The sequence below is a fragment of the Cervus elaphus genome, chromosome 26 (genome assembly GCF_910594005.1).
Source record: "Cervus elaphus chromosome 26, mCerEla1.1, whole genome shotgun sequence".
In the NCBI taxonomy this organism is placed as follows: Eukaryota; Metazoa; Chordata; class Mammalia; order Artiodactyla; family Cervidae; genus Cervus; species Cervus elaphus.
Window position 1 is genome coordinate 44172990 of NC_057840.1, and position 23905 is coordinate 44196894.

Consider the following 23905-nt stretch of genomic DNA (forward strand, 5'->3'; position numbering starts at 1 on the left):
TGGTCCCAGCCAAAAGGCTCCACTGGCTCTTAGGGAAACATGTATTTGCCCTTTCTTCTGAAAGATACCTTTTTTTTTTTTTTGGAACCACTATTCTCAAGATCCAGGCTGGAAACAAGCCTTTTGCATGTCTTCTTGCTGCCAACTGCCATGCCACCTCCTCCATGTCTCTTATATCTGGCCTTCCCTTTGCATTCCTCCAGTCACTACGCTCATCAAATCATCCTTGCCATAGCCTCCAAACTGAAGTCTTGTGTGTGTTCCTTGTTCAGTCGTGCCCAGCTCTCTGCGACACCAAGGACTGTGGGTCCCCATGCAACCCACCAGGCTCCTCTGCCCACCATGGAATTCTCCAGGCACGAATACTGGAATGGGTTGCCATTTTCTTCTCCAGGGCTCCAGGGGAATCTTCCCTGGCCCAGAGATCTAAGCCGGGTCGCCCGCATTGCAGGCAGATTCTTTACCAACTGAGCCAACAGGGAAACCCACCTGAAGTCTTAATGTACTCCTTTCACTTTCAGAATGTCCTCCATTGTTCTGCAAAGTAAACCTTATATTCATCTAGAGCTATGCCATGTCACAGCCCTCAAAAATTTTAAAGGCTTAAAGCTTTTAAACTAAATGCCCCCAAAAAGCAGACCACAGAAAACTCCTGCCCCTGCCGCCTACCTTTTCAATGACACTCCCTTCCTCACCGCTGCCTGCTGAAAGCCCATTCACCCTCAGGATTCATCTAAGACCTCATCTAAGGCCACTCACTGTCAGCTGCCTCAAGACTGAGCTCACCTCTTCAGGATTCAGGGGCTGTCAGTATGTACATCTTATACGGCTTGCCACAATTTCTCAGGGATGCAGTACAACACAGGAGATAAATACATCCTCCAAACTGAGAGGAACTACTCGCCAATTCCTACAGGTCCCTTATCAGCTTAGGGGACTAGGGTAAACATATTAACCTTCACTTTTTAACTCTTAGATTCCTAATCTTCAAAATATTTATAAAGCACAGAGGGTATTCTATGATACATTAATAATATTTATAGTGTTTACGACAATCACACAATGACTTTTTTAAAAAATGGATATTTGTATATGTCTTCTTACCTTCTATGAAAAGATCATAAACTCCTCAAGGCCAGGCACTACAGTTAATTTTCTGCTATATCTTCTTTAAATGGACCATAAGCACTCAGTAGTTCTCAATATGTGAGATGGCCCACCAAATAATACTCATAATTAAATAATAATTGTAATACCAACAATAGTCAAGTAATTACTATGTGGTAGAAGTTGTACCTTACATAGGCCATTTTTAAGCTTCCCAATGATCTGGTAAGGTCACTATTATCCTTATTTAATAGAAAAGTAAATGAAGGCCTTGAGAATTGTAATCACTTTTCTGAGGACATCAGTTACTTTGTAATGGAATCACAATTTAAATTCAGTTCAACCTACCTCTTAACCCCATTCCATTTCTACTATAACACACTGCCGAAACTATTCTCAGAAGAAAAGTCCACATTCCTTTTCCTTATGACTCTGTGTGTGTGTGTGTGTATAAAACAAAACAGCAAAAAGTCCTTATACCATACATCAGACAGCCTCGGTACAGGTTAGCAGTAGAAAATGAGATTAAAAGTAAAAGCTCCAGTCAAGAGCTAAGAGCAAAGAACAATGAACAACAGTTATAAGACACGATGAGATAAAAATGACACCAAACTGATAGTGCAAGAGATGACACGGCAAGCGCAAAACCTGACATATTTTATCAGCATAGAAAATATTTAGAAAGGGTAAGAACTGTGACAAAAGTGTTCCAAACAAAGAAAACTGATAAAAAAAAAATTACAGAGGAAAAGGTGCTTTTGATACACTTTAAAGTAGATGCCATGTGACACTGTTGAAAGTTAGAGGAGGCAAAATAAAAATATATTGGAAGCCCTTGAAGTATATTCTTGGTATCCTTAGATCAGAGACCATAAGGCAACCAATTCATCAGATGAGACATGGTGACCAGTGGGTGACTATAAGGAACAAAAGTTATGGTCTGAGTTTCAAACTTGCTATTCAGGTAGTATGAACAGATTTTTTTTTTTTTAAGTAAAAATGGGGAAGAAGCAGTTGAAAATCCATACAAAAGCTATTTTTAAAAGGATTAGATAAATAAAATTCATTGAAAGAAGTAATCAGAAGAAACTCTGTAACCTTAAATGCCAATATCAATATAAACAAAAATAATGAAAAGGCTAGGAAAAGAACAAAAAGCAAATGAAAATAAAGTGCAAAGAAGCAAACAAACAAAAAAAAACAAAAATTAATGTTGTATGTATATGTATGGCTGAGTCCCTTCACTGCTCACCTGAAACTCTTACAAGAATGTTAATCAGATATACCCCAATATAATAATTTTTTAAAAAGGAATAAATATTTAAGGAGATCTAAAGTTGCTGATTTTCTCCAGAGGTTCAAAATCATGAGAATTCCACCCTAAGGACAAGAATTATAAAGAAAACTAAAGGGGAAAAAAAAATCTGCAAAATACATACTAGATAACTCTGTACCACTAATGAAATCATTACTGTCTAAAAGCCTTTTGTTTTCCTCATAAATAGAAAATTAGAGTTTGTGAGCTTAAACTCAGCATGGATAAATCGTATCAGTACTTTCTAAATGCATATTGTTGAGCAACAAGTCAGAAATAGACTATGAATTTATCATGGAAAGACTGATCAAGTACATAGCAGGTATTTGGTCAACTAAAATATTTGTTGAGAGAATCAAATAAAAGCACAGCTCAAGACAGACCACTACCATCAGCATATAAATGGGCTCAACACTTTTGGAGTAAGACAGTTCCTTCTCAAAAAAGAATGCCCTAATAGCCTCTGTAGGTGTTTAGCTCCACTGCAGCCCAGTAAATACCAGGAGCGCACTCCAAAAGTAACCCTACATATCTCTGAATGTCCCTTGGTAAGGCAGTTTCTTCTTTACCTTTAAGAAACATCACTCGAGTATTGCCAGCCCCAAGCAGACTCAACTTGTCCTCAGATTCCCTTCCATTCTTTATCCCACATCTCTGCTTAGAAAAATCTACTGTGAACTTGTCATCGTTAACTCTCCATTTCTTTCCTTTGCATTCTTTAATGAACCTACTCTTGACATCTTGAAGATTGCTCTTGGTATGACCTCCACATTTTTAATCAATGGTTGCTTTTCAATTTTTTTCATATTTAGCCATTCGGGAACAATCAGCAAGGCTCTTGATCTAATAACACTTTTTATTTCTCTCTTAGCATCTGCCACTAAATCCTCCCGGTTTCCCTTCTACAACACAAGACAAACTTTCCTAGCTTCATCTACCAGATCCTCTCCTTTTGTTCGGCCTACTGATTTCAGAGTGCCCTGGGTTCTGCTTGATTTCCTAGGGTTGCGTTATCCAAGCTGCATGTCTTATAATTCTTGGGTAATTTAATGTATTCAAATGGGAAATTCACCATGATTTTTACTTTATTTTCTTATTTAAAAATTCAACTCTCTCACAACCTTCTACATCAGATAATTCTCAGAACAATGTGAGTCCATAGAGTTATCTAATCCTTAGGAGCAGTTTCTATGTTCCTCAAGCTATAGAGTTTGCTCACAAAAACTCTACTGAACATGAACGTAACAATTTCTATGAGAATCTCAAAATACTTACATAAAGGTAAAATTAACCTCCCACAAATCACATAGTATATCTTCAGTATTCATAACATAAAATTTATTATACTCCTAATTTCTTGCAGTCATAATTTAAAACATTTTTTAAAATGTTGCAGCATATTAGGCATTTTTCATAGGACTCTGCTAGTGAAAAAATTTAACACACTTCCTAGATAAATGAGTTTCCAAATTGTGTATTTTATTGTATGCTTTAAATTTGAACTTTAATTACTTTTTTCTTAAATTGAGAAAAACACATAGTATGATTCAACAAGAACATCTACAATGCAGGATTAAAGTAAGTAGGGGATGAAAGTCTGACCAGCACTTGAAAACTGTTAATATTTTTAAGAAAAAAGCAAACACTTATTTTGAAAGACAGCCACTATTATAATCTGATGATCACAGAGGGGGAAAAAAAAACAGTAACAAATGCAAAATCAACAATTAAGGGTTAAGAAGCACTTGCTATTTGGTCATAAAGGCAACTTCTAAGTTCAAAGGAAAATGTTAGAAGAAAGCTAATTTCAACATCTAGTAAAGTTACCCCTTCTATACAACAGATATAAAGAATAACAACAAAAAATGTATTGAGGTAAGGATCATGCATAGATGCGCCAAATTTCCCCTAAAAGTATAAACTGAATATACTCTCTGGCTCCTAAGGCCTTACCTTCAACTGACAATGTAAACACAGGCTTCCACTTGAGAATGAAGCCTTGAACAGCGATGTCGAACTTGCATCAAGCAGAGTTGAGAACTGCGGTTAACAATGCAACCCATCCAGGCTTGCGTCACGGATCAAACTCAACTGGCAGAAATCCCCTATTTGGGCCATGATTACCTCGCCCTGCCCCCTTATTTTGTAGCCCATCATTCAAAGAGTTGCACGTTAGGGTAATGAATATAATTTTCTGAGAGGGAAGCTCTAGGAAATAGCACCATGAAAACAACCGTTTTATTAACCACCAGGATGAGACGATTGCAAAATTATTTGCTTGCTGCAGAGGACAGATTTTGACTTTGACAATTTCTTTTCAAAAATAAAGTCAAATGATGTCACTGTTTTGAGTCCTACTCTTTTCTAATATAGTTTAGTCTATAGTAATCTATTCCTCTACCCAATGAACAATGGTGAAGAACAAATCTCTAGAAGCATATAGCATTTTTGGAACCACAGCTCAATGTTAAGTTACTTATGTACACAAACTTTTATTGGATTCTTATAGGATCCAGATGATTGTCACTATTTTAAGGCTATTATTTATATCACATAACTTAAAACATTCAGAAAACTAAGATCATGGCATCTGGTCCCATTATTTCATGGCAAATAGATGGGGAAACAATGGAAACAGTGAGAGACTTTTTCTTTTTGGGCTCCAAAATCACTGCAGATGGTAACTGTAGTCATGAAATTCAAAGATGCTTGCTCCTTGGAAGAAAAGTTATGACCAATCTAGACAGCATATTAAAAAGCAGATACATTACTTTGCCAACAAAGGTCCATCTAGTCAAAATTATGTTTTTTCCAGTAGTCATGTATGGATGTGAGAGTTGGACTACAAAGAAAGCTGAGTGCCAAAGAATTGATGCTTTCAAACTATGGTTTTGGAGAAGACTCTTGAGAGTCCCTTGGACTGCAAGGAGATCCAACAAGTCACTTTGTAAAGGAAATCAGTCCTGAATATTTATTGGAAGGACTGATGCTGAAGCTGAAACTCCAGTATTTTGGCCACCTGATGCAAAGAACTGACTCATTGGAAAAGACCCTGATGCTGGGAAAGATTGAAGGCAGGAGGAGAAGGGGATGATAGAGGATGAGATGGTTGTATGGCATCACTGACTCAATGGACATGAGTTTGAATAGTCTCTGGGAGTTGGTGATGGACAGAGAGGCCTGGCATGCTGCAGTCCATGGGGTCACAAAGAGTCGGTCATGACTGACTGAACTGAAATGAACACTTGATTCTGTGCTATTTGATATCATGCCTTATTCGCATCTTATGTAATTCTTGATTCCTAACTAAAGAGCCTCTTTATGAAGTTAAAGAGGAGAGTAAAAAAGTTGGCTTAAAACTCAACATTCAGAAAACCACTATCATGGCACTGGGTCCCATCACTTCATGGGAAACAGATGGGGAAACAATGGAAACAGTGAGAGACTTTATCTTTTGGGGCTCCAAAATTACTCCAGATGGTGACTACAGCCATGAAATTAAAAGATGCTTGCTCCTTGGAAGAAACACTATGACCAACCTAGACAGAATATTAAAAATCAGAGACGTTACTTTGCCAACAAAGGTCCGTCTAGTCAAAGCTATGGTTTTTCCAGTAGTCACGTATGGATGTGAGAGTTGGACTATAAAGAAAGCTGAGAGCTGAAGAATTGATGCTTTTGAACTGTGGTGTTGGTGAAGACTCTTGAGAGTCCCTTGGACTGCAAGGAGATCCAACCAGTCAATCCTAAAGGAAATCAGTCCTGGGTGTTCATTGGAAGGACTGATTCTGAAGCTGAAACTCCAATACTTTGGCCAGCTGATGTGAAAGAGCTGGCTCATTTGAAAAGACCCTGATGCTCGGAAAGATTGAAGGCAGGAGGAGAAGGGGACAACAGAGGATGAGGTGGTGAGGTGGTTGCATTGCATCACCGACTCAATAGACATGAGCTTGAGTAAACTCCGGGAGTTGGTGATAGACAAGGAGGCCTGGTGTGCTGCAGTCCATGGGGTCACAAAGGGTCGGACATGACTAAATGACTGAACTGAACTGAACTCTATTTTAAGATCTTTCTGATCAGAAACTTCTTTTAGTCTCTTCATCCTCACAGGCCAGGATTTCTGCTTTTTGTAATGACTCAGTAATATGTCAGATCAATTCTCTGCAGAAAATAATGTGGACCCTATAAAAATCAGACACTTGGAGGCACTGAGGAGTGAAGAGAAGGAAGATTCTGGTAGAGAGTACATGTCAGGAGGAGCAAAGTCATGCAAGCTCACTTTGACAGCTCTTAGTTTCCAGCCAGGTACAATTTGGATGGCATGAAGGGTTGTAGGCACACTGGTGGCAAAATTTGTCTTTCTGGTGCAAAGAAGCAAAATCCTGAACCTGGAGAAACTTGCCTCTAAGAAGAGAAGAGCAGGAAAAATTCCAGATGGAAAAGAAGCATAAAGGGAATCTCCAACTCTGTCTACCCACATCTCTGACTGGTTCATGAACCACACAGATGCATAACATACTCAAAGCATTTCGGCAAAGGGAAAGATCTGCTTAAAGAGATGAACTATAACTCTCCATCCTTTAAGTGTGCACTTCAAATAGTGACTTCTTCCAAAGAGCACAGTGTGGGAAGAGGGAACAAGAGAAACTTCCTAGTGGAAAAACCTGAGAACAGCACTTTAGCCAGGTGATCAAGGTCAACCTCAGCAGAGATAAGTCACACTGATACTGTGTACCCTTCATCTGATGGGATGAGCATGGCTTTTTATCTCTGGGGTCTTCCTCTCAAAAAACACAAAACCCCAGTCTAATCTTGAGAGGAGCATCAGACATACAGCAGTTGGGGAACAGTCTTAAAAATACCTGACCATTAGCCCTCAAAACTTTCCAGGTCATCAAAAACCAGTTGAGCCTGAGAAATTTTCACCATCTAGAGGGGACTAAGGAGACATGGCAACTAAATGTAATATGATATCCTAGATGTCATTCTAGAAGAGAAAATGGACATTTTGTAAAAACTAAAGAAAATCTGGATGAAGTTCAGACTTTAGTTAATCATAATGTATCAACATTGGTTCATTAATTATGACAAATGCAGTATAATAATGGAAAATGTTAAAAAAAGGCGAGTTGAATGTGGAATATTTGGGAATACCCTGTATTATCTTTGCATTTTTTTTTCTGCAAAATTAAAATATAACTGTTCTAAAATAAATTTACTCAGTTTAGTTAAGTTCAGTTGCTCAGTTGTGGCCAACTCTTTGCAACCCATGGACTGGAGCATAACTGGGCTTCCCTGTCCATCACCAACTCCCAGAGCTTGCTCAAATTAATGTCCCTGAGTCGGTGATGCCACCCAACCATCTCATCCTCTGTTGTTCCCTTCTCCTCCTGCCTTCAATCTTTCCCAGCATCAGGGTCTTTTCCAGTGAGTCAGTTCTTCACATCAGGTGGCCAAAGTATTGGAGTTTCAGCTTCAGAATCAGTCCTTCCAATGAACACCCAGGACCGATCTCCTTTAGGATGGACTGGTTGGATCTCCTTGCAGTCCAAGGGATTCTCAAGAGTCTTCTCCAACACCACAGTTCAAAAGCATCAATTTTCAGCACTCAGGTTTCTTTACAATCCAACTCTCACATCCATACCTGAGTAATGGAAAAACCATAGCTGTAACTAATGCCAGCTTGGCTTTATCCAGCCTGGCATTTCACATGATGTACTCTGCATATAAGTTAAGTAAGCAGGGTGACAATATAGAGACTTTACGTACTTCTTTCCCAAATTGGAACCAGTCTGTTGCTCCATGTCTGTTTCTAACTGTTGTTTCTTGAAATTCTCAGGAGGCAGGTAAGGTGGTCTGATATTCCTATCTCTTTAAAAATTTTCCACAGTTTGTTGTGGTTACCTCATCATTAAAAACAAGGGAGGCCAGAAGTAAAAGTATAACATCTTTAAGGTTTTCAAATTAAAAACAAAAGTACTGTTAAATAAAGAATTCTATATCCAATAAAAATAATCTTTGGAAATAAAGATGTAAGAAGGGCTTCCCTGATAGCTCAGTTGGTAAAGAATCCACCTGCAATACAGGAGACCCCAGTTCAATTCCTGAGTCAGGAAGATCTGCTGCAGAAGGGATACACTACCCACTCCAGTATTCTTGGGCTTCCCTTGTGGTTCAGCTGGTAAAAAATCCGCCTACAATCCGAGACCTGGGTTCAGTCCCTGGGTTGGAAAACCCCTGGAGAAGGGAAAGCCTACCACTCCAGTATTCTGGCCTGGAGAATTCCATGGACTATATAGTCCATGGGGTCACAGAGTCAGACACTAACTTTTGCTTTTTAAGATGTAAGAAAACTAAGAAAATTTGTCACAAGCAGACTCACCGTATAAGAAATGCTCATTTCTTTAAAATGATTTAAAGAAATGATTTATTTAATGATTTAAAAATCATTAAAAACTCATTTTAGAGGTTAATGACACCAGAGGGAAATGATGGTCCTCGTGAAAGTTTAAGAACAACAGAAATACAAAAATATCTGAGTAAATACAGAAGACAATTATACAGGGATTTTGCTTTGTTCATCTTAATTTCTTTAATAACATAATAGCTTATATGGACTTAAAATTAAGTCACATCCCCAAATTCATATTTTAAAGCCCTATCACCCAATACAATGATATTTGGAGATGGGACCTTGTGGAGGTACTTGGGTTTAGATAATACAGAGAATAATAATATGAGAATGGGGCCCTCATGATGATATTAGATGATATTCTATAAGAAGTGACGCCAGAATGTTTGCTTCCTCTCCTTCTGCTACACGAGGGTGCAGGGAGATGGAGGTTGTCTGAGTCAGGAAGAGGGCCCATCCCAGAATCTAACCATGCTGGATCCTGATCTCAGACTTCCAGACTCCATAACTGTGGAAAAATACATTTATACTATTTAAACTTCCCAAGCTAGTGGTAGTCTGTTACGGTGCTGAGCAAAGAAAACATTCAACACAAAAATTAAAAAGCTTCATGAGTGGTCCAAAATACAAATACAATAACTATGACAAAAAGAACGGGGGATGGATAACAACCATTTCTTGTACATTTTGGGGGGAGACTGGTGCAATATTAACAATATTGACTGTCAAAATTTAAGAATATGCAGTGAAATTATTGGAGTAAATTATAATGCTGAGTCAAAAAGCAAATAAAAATTACAGTGGAATTCTATAAAATATTGAATCCGCAAATATTGAATCCGCTAGAATCAGCAATGAAGTAACAGGAGCAAAAATGGAAAAGTAAGTAGAAAGAGTAAGTATAATAAAATGATAGACTCAAATTCAATCATTTCAATAACTGCATTAAATTTTAATGAAATAAATACTTCAATTAAAAGGCATAGGTTGTCAGAGAGGGCAGAACAAGGTTTACCTAACAATGCACTCTCTACAAGAGCTGTGTTTTACAAAGATGGAAATAGTTTGAAAGTTAATCAATTTAAAAAATGCAATTATTAACTCTTACCTAAGGCCCACCATATGGTTTTAAAAATGTGGTTACTACATCAACTGTACAATATTAATATTTTTTTTTAAGTTGCTCAATCGTGTCTGACTCTTTGCAACCCCATGGACTATACTGTCCATGGGATTCTCCAGGCCAGAATACTGGAGTGGATAGTCTTTCACTTCTCCAGGGGATCTTCCCAACCCAGGGATCAAACCCAGGTCTCCCACTTTGCAAGCGGATTCTTTACCAGCTGAGCCACAGGGAAGTCCAAGAACACTGGAGTGGGTAGCCCAGCCCTTCTCCAGCAGATCTTCCTGACCCAGGAATCAAACCACGGTCTCCTGCCCTGCACACGGATTCTTTACCAACTGAGCTATTAATGTTTAGTTGGCTAGAAAATTTACCTTTTATTTTCATTCAATAAGAAAGATATTCCCAATGGAGTTGTATTTCACTGTGCTTTAGAGTACACTGTAATTGATCCAAAGTGACTTTAGGATACTCATAATGATATCTTATGTTTAGATTGAGCTCTCAGTTTTCAAAGTGCTTTTACAGACATTATCTCAGATAATCTTCACAACAGCTCTGAAAGATGATTGTGACAGCATTTACTACTCCTACTTTTAAACTGAATAAACAGATGTATGAGAAGGAAATGTGGTTTACCTGAGATTTAAATGGAAAGAAGCAGAAACTAGAAGCTGTGGCCTGAGCCCCTCTCTACAAAGACTATATCTTACCCCGGGGAGGTAAAGGGTAATCTCTACACCTCTGAACCATCACGTAAGCTTACCTAAGATGGATATGTTAGAAAACATGTCTATGGCTAAGGTGTCAATAATAGCTCTCTGGTCCTACTTTCTCTTCAAAATCAGCATTTTCCCATTTTTACATAGAAAGTCAACCCACTCATTCTTTCCCAGTTTCACTCTGGTGCCTCAGCTCATGGCATCCAAAAGAAAAAGGGTCACTTAAGTTAATGGTGATTAAAAAGCTTCTTTTAACCATTAACTTACAAGAGAGCTTGGCTTCTTACACAGTAGGGTGAAAATTGGCATTAGGAATGGTTTATTTTAGGCATCTCAGATTATCATCTGGGTTAGGTTGGGCTGTTAGGAATTCAGATAAAGCAAAGAGGGACACAAAAGGGATGGCAAGGTATTTAACTACCCCCAGATCTTCCACACCCTTAGTCTTGCCAAGAAGCAATTCCTTGAGTCTCAGGAGAGTAGAGATAAGGCTGAGTTGAGTCTCCGGAGAGTAGACATAAGACTGTCATTTGTAATACTGGGTTGTCCAAAAAAATTGCTGGGGTGGGAGGTAGTTTTCCATAATGTCTGATGGAAAAAGACAAACATACTTTTTTGCCAACCCAATAAGTTAATTGTGCCTTATTTCAATTTGGAAATGAACTGCTGGAAAAGTTCTATTCCTTCCCTAACCATCCACTGTTATATTCATTCAACTACCCACCCAGTCATTCATTCACCTAACCAGCCAGCTAGACAGCCATCCAGCCAGACAGTCACTTACCCACTGAGGTTTAAGAATTAAATAATAACAAAATGGCTCTTGGGGGCCATTGGTTTTTTCTGATAAATTCTTATTGACTGACTGATCCAATAAAGAAGACTTATTTTGCCAATCATTTCAAAAGTAAGGCATTTTTCACAAACTGAATAAACTATATATGCAGCCCCAAAGCTTTGACAAAAACATATTTAAAAGATGTTTTTATTGGAGAGATGTTTCAGAGTAATACATAAAGATATTTAAAACAAAAAAATAATCCATTTTTGTTATTCATGGTAGTTAGGTTCTATAAAGTCACCACAAACATTAAATCAGTAGAATACTAAACCATAGCTCCTAAGAGAAATAAATACACAGTTAGGTTCCTGTGAGATTCTCATCACAAAATTTTCACCAACTAATACACAGCCTTGTTTTATGTATGCATCTGTTTAAAGACATCTAATATACATAGCTGATTCATTAACACTGAACCATGGCCAGCAGCAATGAAACTCAAATCTGAACAAAGCTTCTTTAACACATATAGTTTCTCCATTAGGGATGCCACACCAAGTAACTACACCAATATCCATCCCCATCAACAATATACAAAGCTCCCCTTTTCTCCACATCCTCTCCAACATGTTACTTGTAAATTTTTTCATGACACTCATTTTGACAGGTATGAGGTGATGCCTCATTGTGGTGTTAACTGCATCTCTCCAATAATTTGAGACGTATAACATATTTTCATGTGCCTATTGGCTTCTAAATTTTAAGATGAAGAAAATGAATATAATTAAATTATTTAAATTGAGTAAAAGAAATGTTTTGAGAAAAGTAAATTGTAATTTTGAGAAAAGTAAATGTTTTCATTGTGAGCTAATATAGCTCACTGATTTGTGAGCTAATAACATTTAAGCTAATATATTCTAAAGTCACCATCACATTACTTTTGAATTAATACAGAAACAGACCTGGAAGAGTGTTTGGAACACAGTAGACATTCACCAAATGACAGTATTAATAGTTTATGAGAAATCACATCCTGGACTTCCCTGGAGGTCCACTGATTAAGAGGTTTCACTTCTTCTTTTCCTATCTGGATTCTGAAACTAGAACACTTTCTAACACCATACACAAAAATAAACTCAAAATGGATTAAAGATCTAAATGTAAGACCAGAAACTATAAAACTCCTAGAGGAGAACATAGGCAAAACACTCTCCGACATAAATCACAGCAAGATCCTCTATGACCCACCTCCCAGAATATTGGAAATAAAAGCAAAACTAAACAAATGGGACCTAATGAAACTTAAAAGCTTTTGCACAACAAAGGAAACTATAAATAAGGTGAAAAGACAGCCCTCAGATTGGGAGAAACAGACAAAGGATTAATCTCAAAAATATACAAGCAACTCTTGAAGCTCAATGCCAGAAAAATAAATGACCCAATCAAAAAATGGGCCAAAGAACTAAACAGACATTTCTCCAAAGAAGACATACAGATGGCTAACAAACACATGAAAAGATGCTCAACATCACTCATTATCAGAGAAATGCAAATCAAAACCACAATGAGGTACCATTACACGCCAGTCAGGATGGCTGCCATCCAAAAGTCTACAAGCAATAAATGCTGGAGAGGGTGTGGAGAAAAGGGAACCCTCTTACACTGTTGGTGGGAATGCAAAGTAGTACAGCCGCTATGGAGAACAGTGTGGAGATTTCTTAAAAAACTGGAAATGGAACTGCCATATGACCCAGCAATCCCACTTCTGGGCATACACACTGAGGAAACCAGATCTGAAAGAGACACGTGCACCCCAATGTTCATCGCAGCACTGTTTATAATAGCGAGGACATGGAAGCAACCTAGATGCCCATCAGCAGATGAATGGATAAGGAAGCTGTGGTACATATACACCATGGAATATTACTCAGCCGTTAAAAAGAATTCATTTGAACCAGTTCTAATGAGATGGATGAAACTGGAGCCCATCATACAGAGTGAAGTAAGCCAGAAAGATGAAGAACATTACAGCATACTAACACATATATATGGAATTTAGAAAGATGGTAACGACAACCCTATATGCAAAACAGAAAAAGAGACACAGAAGTACAGAACAGACTTTTGAACTCTGTGGGAGAAGGTGAGGGTGGGATGTTTCAAAAGAACAGCATGTATATTATCTATAGTGAAACAGGTCACCAGCCCAGGTGGGATGCATGAGACAAAGTGCTCGGGCCTGGTGCACTGGGAAGACCCAGAGGAATCGGGTGGAGAGGGAGGTGGGAGGGGGGATTGGGATGGGGAATATGTGTAAATCTATGGCTGATTCATATCAGTGTATGACAAAACCCACTGAAAAAATAAATAAAATTAAAAAAAAAAAAAGACTCCATGCTTCCAATACAGGGGGTGTGGGATCTACCCCTGGAGGGGGAACTAAGATCCCCCATGCCACATTGCATCACCAAAATATAAAATAAATTAAAAAAATTAAAATGAATTAAAAAAAAAAACCAGAAATCACAATCCTATGTCTTCTATTGACTTAACACGAAACATAATTATAACAATGAAACAAAATGGTCAGTTAGATGGTCAGTAAAAGGAAGTCTCTGTCCCACAGACCAAAACTTACGCTGTAATTTTAATCTTAAACTTTAAATACAGAATTCCAATCATAAGTGCATTTTCTAACCTCCCAGAAGAAACCTATGGCAGCATCAGTCAACATATGCCAGGGCAGAGTGTGGTTCCATACGTAGAGCGCTCACATCAGGTCCCCGTGGTGGACCCCCTTCTCACTTATCCTTCATTTAACCCTGCTATGCTTTAGTATCCTCAAAAATGAAAACCACACTCGTGTCTACTTGCCAGCATTGTGGCAAGGATTAAATAGCAGGCTACATGTATACTCTAAACACTCAGTAAATGTTTGTAGCTGTTAGTATTATTAATAGTAGCTATTAATGCAATAAAAAACAACCCTACTTTCCCAAATAAATTGGAAAATGGCTTTCTGGTAGTCATCAAAACAATGTTACATTCTTAAGCTCCCTTTGGATACATTTATTAAGATCTTCTCTTAAAATCTCTCTATAGATGTGGAGGAATTGGAACTTCATACATTCCTGGTATGAATGTAAAATGGAGCAGTCACTTTGGAAAACAGTCAGGCAGTGCTTCAAACAATGAAACATACAGAGTTCCCATATAAGCCAGCAATTCTACTCCTAGACGTATACTCAAGAGAAAAGAAAATTTATTTCCATGTAGAAACTTATACATGGATGTTCATATCAGTCTCATTTTAATGACCAAAAGATGAATTAATAATGAATTTTTAATGAATAACTAATTTTTTAATTAGTATCCTTTTTAGGGTACTGATTCCAACTATAGATATAACATTAAGGAAACATAAATACCCTAAAAGAAGCCAGTTACAAAAGACCACAAGTTACATGATTCATTCATATTAAATGTCCAGAAAAGGCAAATGTTTAGACAAAGAAAGTATATTAGTGGTTGAATAGAGTGGTGTTCGGGAAGAAATGAGAGTTATAGCTAAAGGGTAGGGGTTTCTTGTAGGGGTGATGAAATCTAAAATAGATTGTGCTGAATGGGTGAAACTTTTATTATGTGAACTGTATCTCAGGAGAACTTTCTGCCCACATGCATGCATGCTAAGTCGTTTCAGTCGCGTCCGACTCTTTGCAACCCTATGGACTGTAGCCCGCTGGGCTCCTCTCTCCATGAGATTCTCTAGGCAAGAACACTGGAGTGTATTACCAGGCCCTCCTCCAGAGGCCCAGGGATCTCACCTGCCTCTTTTTATGTCTCCTGCACTGGAAGGTGGGCCCTTTACCACCTGGGAAACCCTATTAGTACTCTGGGAACAAGCAAACAAGCAAATGTGCATTCACTTAATTTTAAATGTCTATCTTTCCTATTTTTACTCATCAGAGAAGCCTGCAGTTATGGAAAGAAACTTACAAAATTCACAAACATCATCTTTTGCATTCAGATGTTTGCTTTTACAACGTGGTAAAGCTTTGCTTTTAAATATCCTACAGTTGCTATGCCTCGAAGTGCTTTCAGGACCCAGACTAGTGCTAATTGTATGAAAAAAAGGAGACATATATTTCAGTGTTAATATAGAAACTTAATTTGCTCAAATTATTAACACTGTTCTAATTTCCATATGCTCTAAAGTCAGTATGAGTAAGATTTAGAACAAATTGCTAGTGACATTAAAATTCATTCGTACTTTCAACAAATATTTACTGAATAAGTAACTATGTGCTAGGCACAGTGCTAGAAACTGATGTCACAGAAATGAATTAAACAGCCTGGAGGCAGATATGATAAAATATGATATATTAGGGTTTGTACCAAGTAAAATATACTGAATGCCTTGAGAACAGAGAAGAGAGAGTCCTTAAAGGCAGGAGGAGTTCAAAACATTTCAGAGATTAAAAACAAATTAATGACAGATACAGAAAAACAAGAAAGGGATTTCCAAGTGGATATTTTCATTATTACAGAAGAAAGTCACAGTTTACTGATTACTTTTTTAGGAAAAAAGCAAGGTGTTTTCATTAGCCATGAGGATGTCAGTATTATAATGGGTGACTATATCTGCAATAGCAAGTGACCAGAGAGCAGTAAGGGTCTTACATAGTTTTGAGAAGTCTGGAGGTGTCCCTTAAGACTTTTAACAGGCTAAATTTTATATTGCACAAAAGAACAATCTTTTAATATCCAGACAGCATGTTAACTCATCTATCACACATTTATTTTTTTATGATAAGAGTATGTTTAATTTTATTATATTCCATGGTGTATATGTACCACAGCTTCCTTATCCATTCGTCTGCTGATGGGCATCTAGGTTGCTTCCATGTCCTCGCTATTATAAACAGTGCTGAGATGAACACTGGGGTGCACGTGTCTCTTTCAGATCTGGTTTCCTCAGTGTGTATGCCCAGAAGTGGGATTGCTGGGTCATATGGCAGTTCCATTTCCAGTTTTTTAAGAAATCTCCACACTGTTCTCCATAGCGGCTGTACTACTTTGCATTCCCACCAACAGTGTAAGAGGGTTCCCTTTTCTCCACACCCTCTCCAGCATTTATTGCTTGTAGACTTTTGGATAGCAGCCATCCTGACTGGCGTATCACACATTTAGAAAGGAATATGTCAAAATATCTACATGTTTATATTCTGAACTCTATGATATTCTGAAGGTTGTATCTTGATTATGAACTTCATACCTGAGGCCAATATGAGGTTGACAAATGTCTATTGTTAATTAAACTGGGCATCAGATGTGTGACTGTACATGGCTTCTCACAAAGGCACTTCTAATTCTGCGATGTAGATTGATACAGAGTTAACCCTGAAACAACTCAAAAGCTAGGGGTGTCAACCCAACAAGTAACTTATGGTCGGCCTCCATATATGCAGTTCCTCAGTGTTTGCGGCTCCTTGGTATCCGAGGTTTTACATCTGCAGACTTAATCAACTGCAAATCATGCAGTACTGCAGCATTTGCTCTTGAAAAAAATCCACACATAAGTGGACCCACCTAGTTTCAAATCCGTATTGTTCAAGGATGAACTGTAACTATCAAAAATATCAGGCATGTTTCACTTCAACTTGACTTTTATGACAAATTTATGTGTGTACATATAAATACATAGACACACACAGAGTCTCCTCCACGATAAGCTTTAAGGGTTAAGATGCCAATGTGTCTCTTATCTTTTCACCATACGGAGCTAAACAGGTCCTTCTGTAATAACAACTATGTATTCTGATAGATGAAGTATTTTCCTAATTTTAACCCTGACACAAAATATTACAGTCCAGGAGCCAATTCTGAGGCTAAATATTTAAAGTTCAAGATAAGGAGTCAATGAAAACTTTGTATAGTCCAGTAAATTAAAACTCGTCTTTGAACATGTATTTGCTTTGATGGGAAGTATCTGTAAGCATTTGTATTAATTCATTTAATTCTGCATTATTAAATAAGTTTTACCTTTCCTCTGCCTAACCAAAAATCTGGGATCCTAGTTGAAAATATAACTAAAAAATTATTACATTTAAAAAGGTAAATGAAATCTCAAATTAAAACACAAACACAAAATTGTGACTACTTTAAAGCTCCGGATTTACAGGATGCAAAATGTAACTACACTAGCATCGGTGTTCTTTAGTGACTAAGTCAGTTATGACTCTTTGCAACCCCATGGACTGTAGCCCCCAGGCTCCTCTGTCCATGGGATTACCTGGGCAAGAATACTGGAGTGGGTTGTCATTTCCTTCTCCAGACATGAACATTAAAACTACTTAATTTCCTGGTAACAACCCCCCAAAAGGCACTTACTAAATGAAACAAAAATATGATGATAAATCAATCAATCAATTAATGAGTATAATTAACATAACATTGTATTAGTATCAGATGTATAATGCAATTGGTCAATATTTGCATACGAAACAATTAACATCCATCCATCACTCTTACCAAGCTTTTTTATTCTCCTGATGAGAACTTTTAGGATTCACTCTGCTACTTTCTAATGTACAGTATAGTATTAACTATACGCACCATGCTGTAAATTACATCACCATGACTTATAACTGGAAATCTGCACCTTTTGACCCCTTTTACCCATTTTGCCCATGCCTTGACCCCTCCCCTCAGAGAACAACCAATTTGTTTACTTCATCCATGAACATAGTTTGTGTGTGGAGCTGAGAAGGGGTAATCTTTTTTAAAAAGTAACTCCTCATATAAGTGAGACCATATGGTATTTACCTTTTAATGTCTGACTTATCTCACTTTACTTAATGCCCTCAAGGTCCATCCACACTGTCACAGATTACAAGATTTCATTCCTTTTTATATGTTTTCAGGTTTTACATTCAAGTCTTTATATTCTGAGTTGATGTTTATATGTGATGTAAGTTAGTGGGCCAGTTTTATTCTTTTGCATGTGGCTATTCAACACCATTTATTGAAGAAACTGTTCTTTCCCCTTTGTATATTCTTGTCTCCTTTGTTGAAAATCAATTGACCATACATGTGTGGGTTTATATCTGGGATCTCTACTCTGTTCAATTGGTCTATATGTCAGTTTTTACGCAAACACCATACAGTTTGACTACTACAGTTGTGTAATATAGTTTGAAATTACAAACTATCAGAGTCTGTTTTGTCTAATAAAACTCAATATTCTATGAAATGTATCTGGACTAAGAGTTAGTCTGGTATCCAAGAGAATTACAATGTGATATGTCAATTATAGGGGCTTCCCTCATAGCTCAGTTGGTAAAGAATCCGCCTGCAATGCAGGAGACCCCGGTTCGATTCCTGGGTCGGGAAGATTCACTGGAGAAGGGATAGGCTACCCACTCCAGTATTCTTGGACTTCCCTTCTGGCTCAGCTGGTAAAGAATCCGCCTGCAATGTGGGACACCTGGGTTTGATCCCTGGGTTGGGAAGATCCCCTGGAGAAGGGAAAGGCTACCCACTCCAGTATTCTGGCCTGGAGAATTCCATGAACTAAGTCCATGGGGACACAAAGAGTCAGACACGACTGAGTGACTTTCACCTTCACTTCACTTCATGTCACTTATATCTCTATTTAAACTAACAAGCAAAAATTCAGTCCTGGGAAGGAATGCTGGGATCTGTGCCAACTTCAAGGCAGTGAAAAAGAACTAGCTACGTAACATAAGAGTAAATCTATCTTTAAAAAGAAGAGGTAGCTTCCAGTTAAGTTTGAAGTGGAGACATCAAAGCCATGCCTCCATCTATCCCTTCATGCCCCCTCCCAAGTCATGCATTTGTTACTGGACACCCAGTGAAACGGGGTGATCTCAGGAACAAGTGGAAGGACATTCAAATACTACTAATAGCAGGCTGAGGCTTGATGGGCATCATGGGATGGGATTTACTGAAAAAACTACTACCAAAGAGCTAAGTCAGGTAACAGGTTAAAAAGATTTCTGAATGGAAGGACAACTAAATATCCCTGTATGTGATTAGATTTCACTTCTTCCCCAGTCTGCATTCATGAAGATCAGTGAGATACATGAAACTCAGTGAGATACATGAAGATACATGATCACTGGATACATGAAGATCAGTGACATTTACTGGTGATTCTATTTTATTGTCTTTCTGGTTATACCTTAAAATGGGGGAAATGTCTCTAACTTAATTTAAACTTTAAAAAGTCACTTAGTTTCCTGATAACAGATTTTTTAAAAATTGCATTCATTAAATAGAGCAAAAATTCTAAGATCCCTTATTAGTTTCCTGATAACAGATTAAAAATAATTGCATTCATTAAATAGAACAAAAATTCTAAGATGCCCTATTTATGAAGAGAAAACCCAAATAGGAGATTGCCTGGCTTAGAGAAGCCATGTGCCACTGTTTTAGCTCAACTGTGTGTATGCACAGAGCCTTCCTGGGTTGCACAACAGCAAGAATCATGTAATTCATGGTTTTCAGTTCTCGACTGTCAATGGAGAAAGAGATGATTAGAGAAAAGGAAGAAGGAGGGGGAGGTGAAAGAAAAGAAATGTTTCAAGAAACTTTTTTAGACAAAAAAGGTAACTTCCAGGTTTCTAGTCTGGGGGACTATGAGAAAGGTAAAATGGTAAATTGTGACGATGACTCGGGAGTGTGGCAATCTGGCTTGTGTGACTCTAAGTCTGTGTGAGCTGTGGGGAATGGAAGGAGTGCATTAACTAGAATGACTGCCCAATACGTACAATAGATACCTTTTTCATAGCATGTGACTTTTCCAATCTCTCCAGTTCATCACATATGATGACTTTACACACCTGTCTTTTTTTTTGGGGGGGGGGGGGGGCGCTCCAAAATCACTGAAGATGGGGATTGCAGCCATGAAATTAAAAGATGCTTGCTCCTTGGGAGAAAAGTTATGACCAACCTAGACAGCATATTAGAAAGCAGAGACGTTACTTTGCCAACAAAGGTCGTCTTGTCAAGGCTATGGTTTTTCCAGTAGTCATGTATGGATGTGAGAGTTGGACTATAAAGAAAGCTAAGCACCAAAGAATTGATGCTTTTGAACTATGGTGTTGGAGAAGACTCTTGAGAGTCCCTTGGACTGCAAGGAGATCCAACAAGTCAATCCTAAAGGTAATCAGTCCTGAATATTCATTGGAAGGACTGAAGCTGAAGCTGAAACTCCAATACTTTGGCCACCTGATGCGAAAAGCTGACTCATTGGAAAAGACCATGATGCTGGGAAAGATTGAAGGCGGGAGAAGAAGGGGGCAACAGGATGAGATGGTTGGATGGCATCACTGACTAAATGGACATGAGTTTGAGTAAACTCTGGAAGTTGGTGATGGACAGGGAGCCTGGTGTGCTGCAGTCCATGGGGTCACACAGAGTCAGACAGGATTGAGCGACTGAACTGAACTGATACAACTGTCTTACTAATTTATGGTTCTTATAAATTCCTAGGTTGAATGTCACTTGGAAGTAGTGGTGGAATTAGATTTAAGGGTTATATTTTTCTGGTCTTTTCTTCATACAAAGGAATTATCACTCCAATATAAAGAGTACAGATATACAGCACTTACTACAGTAAATATTATTTCTAAGCTGCAATATATCTGCTGCATCTTCATGTTTGACATAAATAATATCATAATAATAACATATCAATAATAATGGTCATCACCAAAACTAATTCTAATATTAGGTTAGAAGAAACAGATTAAACAAATGACTTCAGTGTTCCAAAGACAACAGAATGTAAACAATTTTTTTTCTGGAGGTATTATTTAGCTAATTGTTCCTCTACAATTTTCCAGATATAATGAGGTATTAATGTTACATTAATTAAATAACATCAAATGTTAATGGCAGGTAAAAAATAGAAGGCTAATTTCACCTGCACTTACTGATGTGAAAATTTTGTCACATATAACATATGATATAAAAATTTAATCATGGATAAACTCTCCCTTAGGATTTATGTGTCCCAGAAATACCACTAAAATTGAGTTAGGAAGAAGGTATGATAATATTTAAGAATTTAACAAAGTTATCACAAGAACATCACACTCAAATTTTATTATTTCTCTCTCTTCCTCTCTGCAACCTCTAGATATATGGTGACTAATACATCTTAATGTATTTCAGTATATCAACATTTTTATTACATTATTCCTTAAGATGACAACTCCAAATAACTAGTACTGAAAGAAAATACCAGAACCACCAATATTTTTCTTTTCTTGACATACTAGCAGACATATATTTTTATGTTTATAACAAAGCAAAGAAAGAAACATGCCTAGCTTATTATTTCTAGATTGATTGCAGAAGGAGCTACTACCGTTTTTGATGATGTAGAAGTTTTTACACATATTGATGAAGCAAGAGCTGTGATAAATTACTTGAAGAAAATAATGCATCTCATTGCTTTTCTCTCTTTTTCAACTTGTGCTTCTCTTTTTTTCCAGCTTCCATTATGGAGCACCATGTGCCTGGACTTGTCTTTGGAAGTAGAAGTGGTAATCTGCAAATAGGCTATGTGTGCTGACATTAAATAGTCACCCATGCCCCAGCTATTGCTGATTTTGAATAAAAAGTGACACCTTACTTTTTTAACGCCATTGCTGCATCTGCTTCATATGCAGAATAAAATAAAGACCACTGCTTTCCTTGCTTTTCACTTTTTGCCCTTTTAGATTCTACTAATTTATTTAAAGCCTAGATGGATTTGGATAATTTCTCATGAACCAAGGTGACTAAGAACTATCCGTGTGTATTGCACACAACAGTTACCTCGTTCAAGAAATTAGCAACAAATAAGCCATCTTCTACCTTCATGCCCAAGTTCTAGCAGAAGAGGGGGTGACATAAATGAGTAGATATGGTAAAGAAAAATATACTGAACTCAATTATCCCCATGATTCTTTTCTTGCATTTACTTATTAATATTACAAGTCTTTGCTAAAATGTTAACTTGGGGAGGAAGCCCTCTCAACTATGCTCTTTATTTGTTTTTTTTCCATTTATTTTTATTAGTTGGAGGCTAATTACTTTACAATATTGTAGTGGTTTTTGCCATACATTGACATGAATCAGCCATAGATTTACACTATGCTCTTTAAAATGACAAATAATCCCCTCATATGGTACACCTAACCCTTACTCCCTTCTTTCTTTTCCTCCAGAGTATTTATCAGTATCAAACCTACTTCATCACGAAGACCAGCATCTGTGTCTGTATTATTCACTAGTTTATATCCAGTGTCTGGCACATGCTAGTTGCTCAAGAAATATGGGATGAATGAATACTATGTACATGTATGAAGTATGATAGGAAGTCATTAGAGCACTTGTCACAATTTATCTTATTTTTCGTCAAACACTCCACCCACTCTACCAGCTCCTCTCTTAGTCTTCACTGTAGTGTCAATATTATACCAAAAACATAGCAGCCGTCATAAATTTATTCCTTTCCCTTATCTTTCTTATCATGAAGCTCTTAGTCCTATCTCCAAAATACACCTTAGGTTTTTTCTACTTGCGTCTCCACCGTCTCCATCATTCTCTCTCTCTTGAATAAGAGCAATACGCTTTTAACAAGTCTTTCTCATTCGTACCTAAACCTCCCCAAAGCAGTCGGGTGAATCTTCTGACCCAAGAATAAAGTCAAATTTCCTACATAAAATATCTCAATTACATCCTTTTCTTCTCAGAAGAAAACCCACACTCCTTATTACAACCCGTACGGCTTCAGCACGGGGTTCCCAGCTCCCCTCTAACCTTCAACTCATCAGGCTCAGCGACTCCGACGGCAAAGCCATGCTGCAGCCAGACGGTTCCCTCTTTGTGTTTCTGAAATAAACCAAACCCTTTCTGATGTTTATGTCTTGGCATTTGCTCTTCCCTCTGCCTGGATGCTCTCCTAAATCTTTACAGAGCCATATTCATCCTTCGGATAGTATCTCAAATGCCATCTTCATGTAGGATCTTCTCACGACCACCCTAATTCAGCGAGCTCCCCTTATTTGTTACTGCCACGGTCCTTACGATCAGATTACTTGTTTGTACTGTGCTGTGTCCGACACTTTGCAACCCTGTCCATGGCCTGTAGCCCTCCCGGCTTCTCGGTCTATGGGGAATACTGGAGTGGTTTGCCATGCCCTCCTCCCGGGGATCTTCCCAACCCAGGGTTCGTACTGAGGTCTCCCACATTGCAGGCAGATTCTTTGCCATATGAACTACCAGGGAAGACCATGAATACTAGAATGGGTAGCCTATCCCTTCTCCAGGTGATCTTCTCGACCCAGGAATCTAACAAGGGTCTCCAGCATTGCAGGCAGATTCTTTACCAGCTGAGCTACCAAAGCCCGATGACTTGTTTACCTGCTAT

General features: G+C 37.9%; 1 protein-coding gene across 4 annotated transcripts in view; it reads right to left on the reverse strand.

Annotated features, from left to right (window-relative positions):
• Positions 1-23905, reverse strand: part of PRKN (parkin RBR E3 ubiquitin protein ligase) — a 1214524-nt gene that overhangs the window by 983766 nt on the left and 206853 nt on the right. The window lies entirely within an intron of this gene.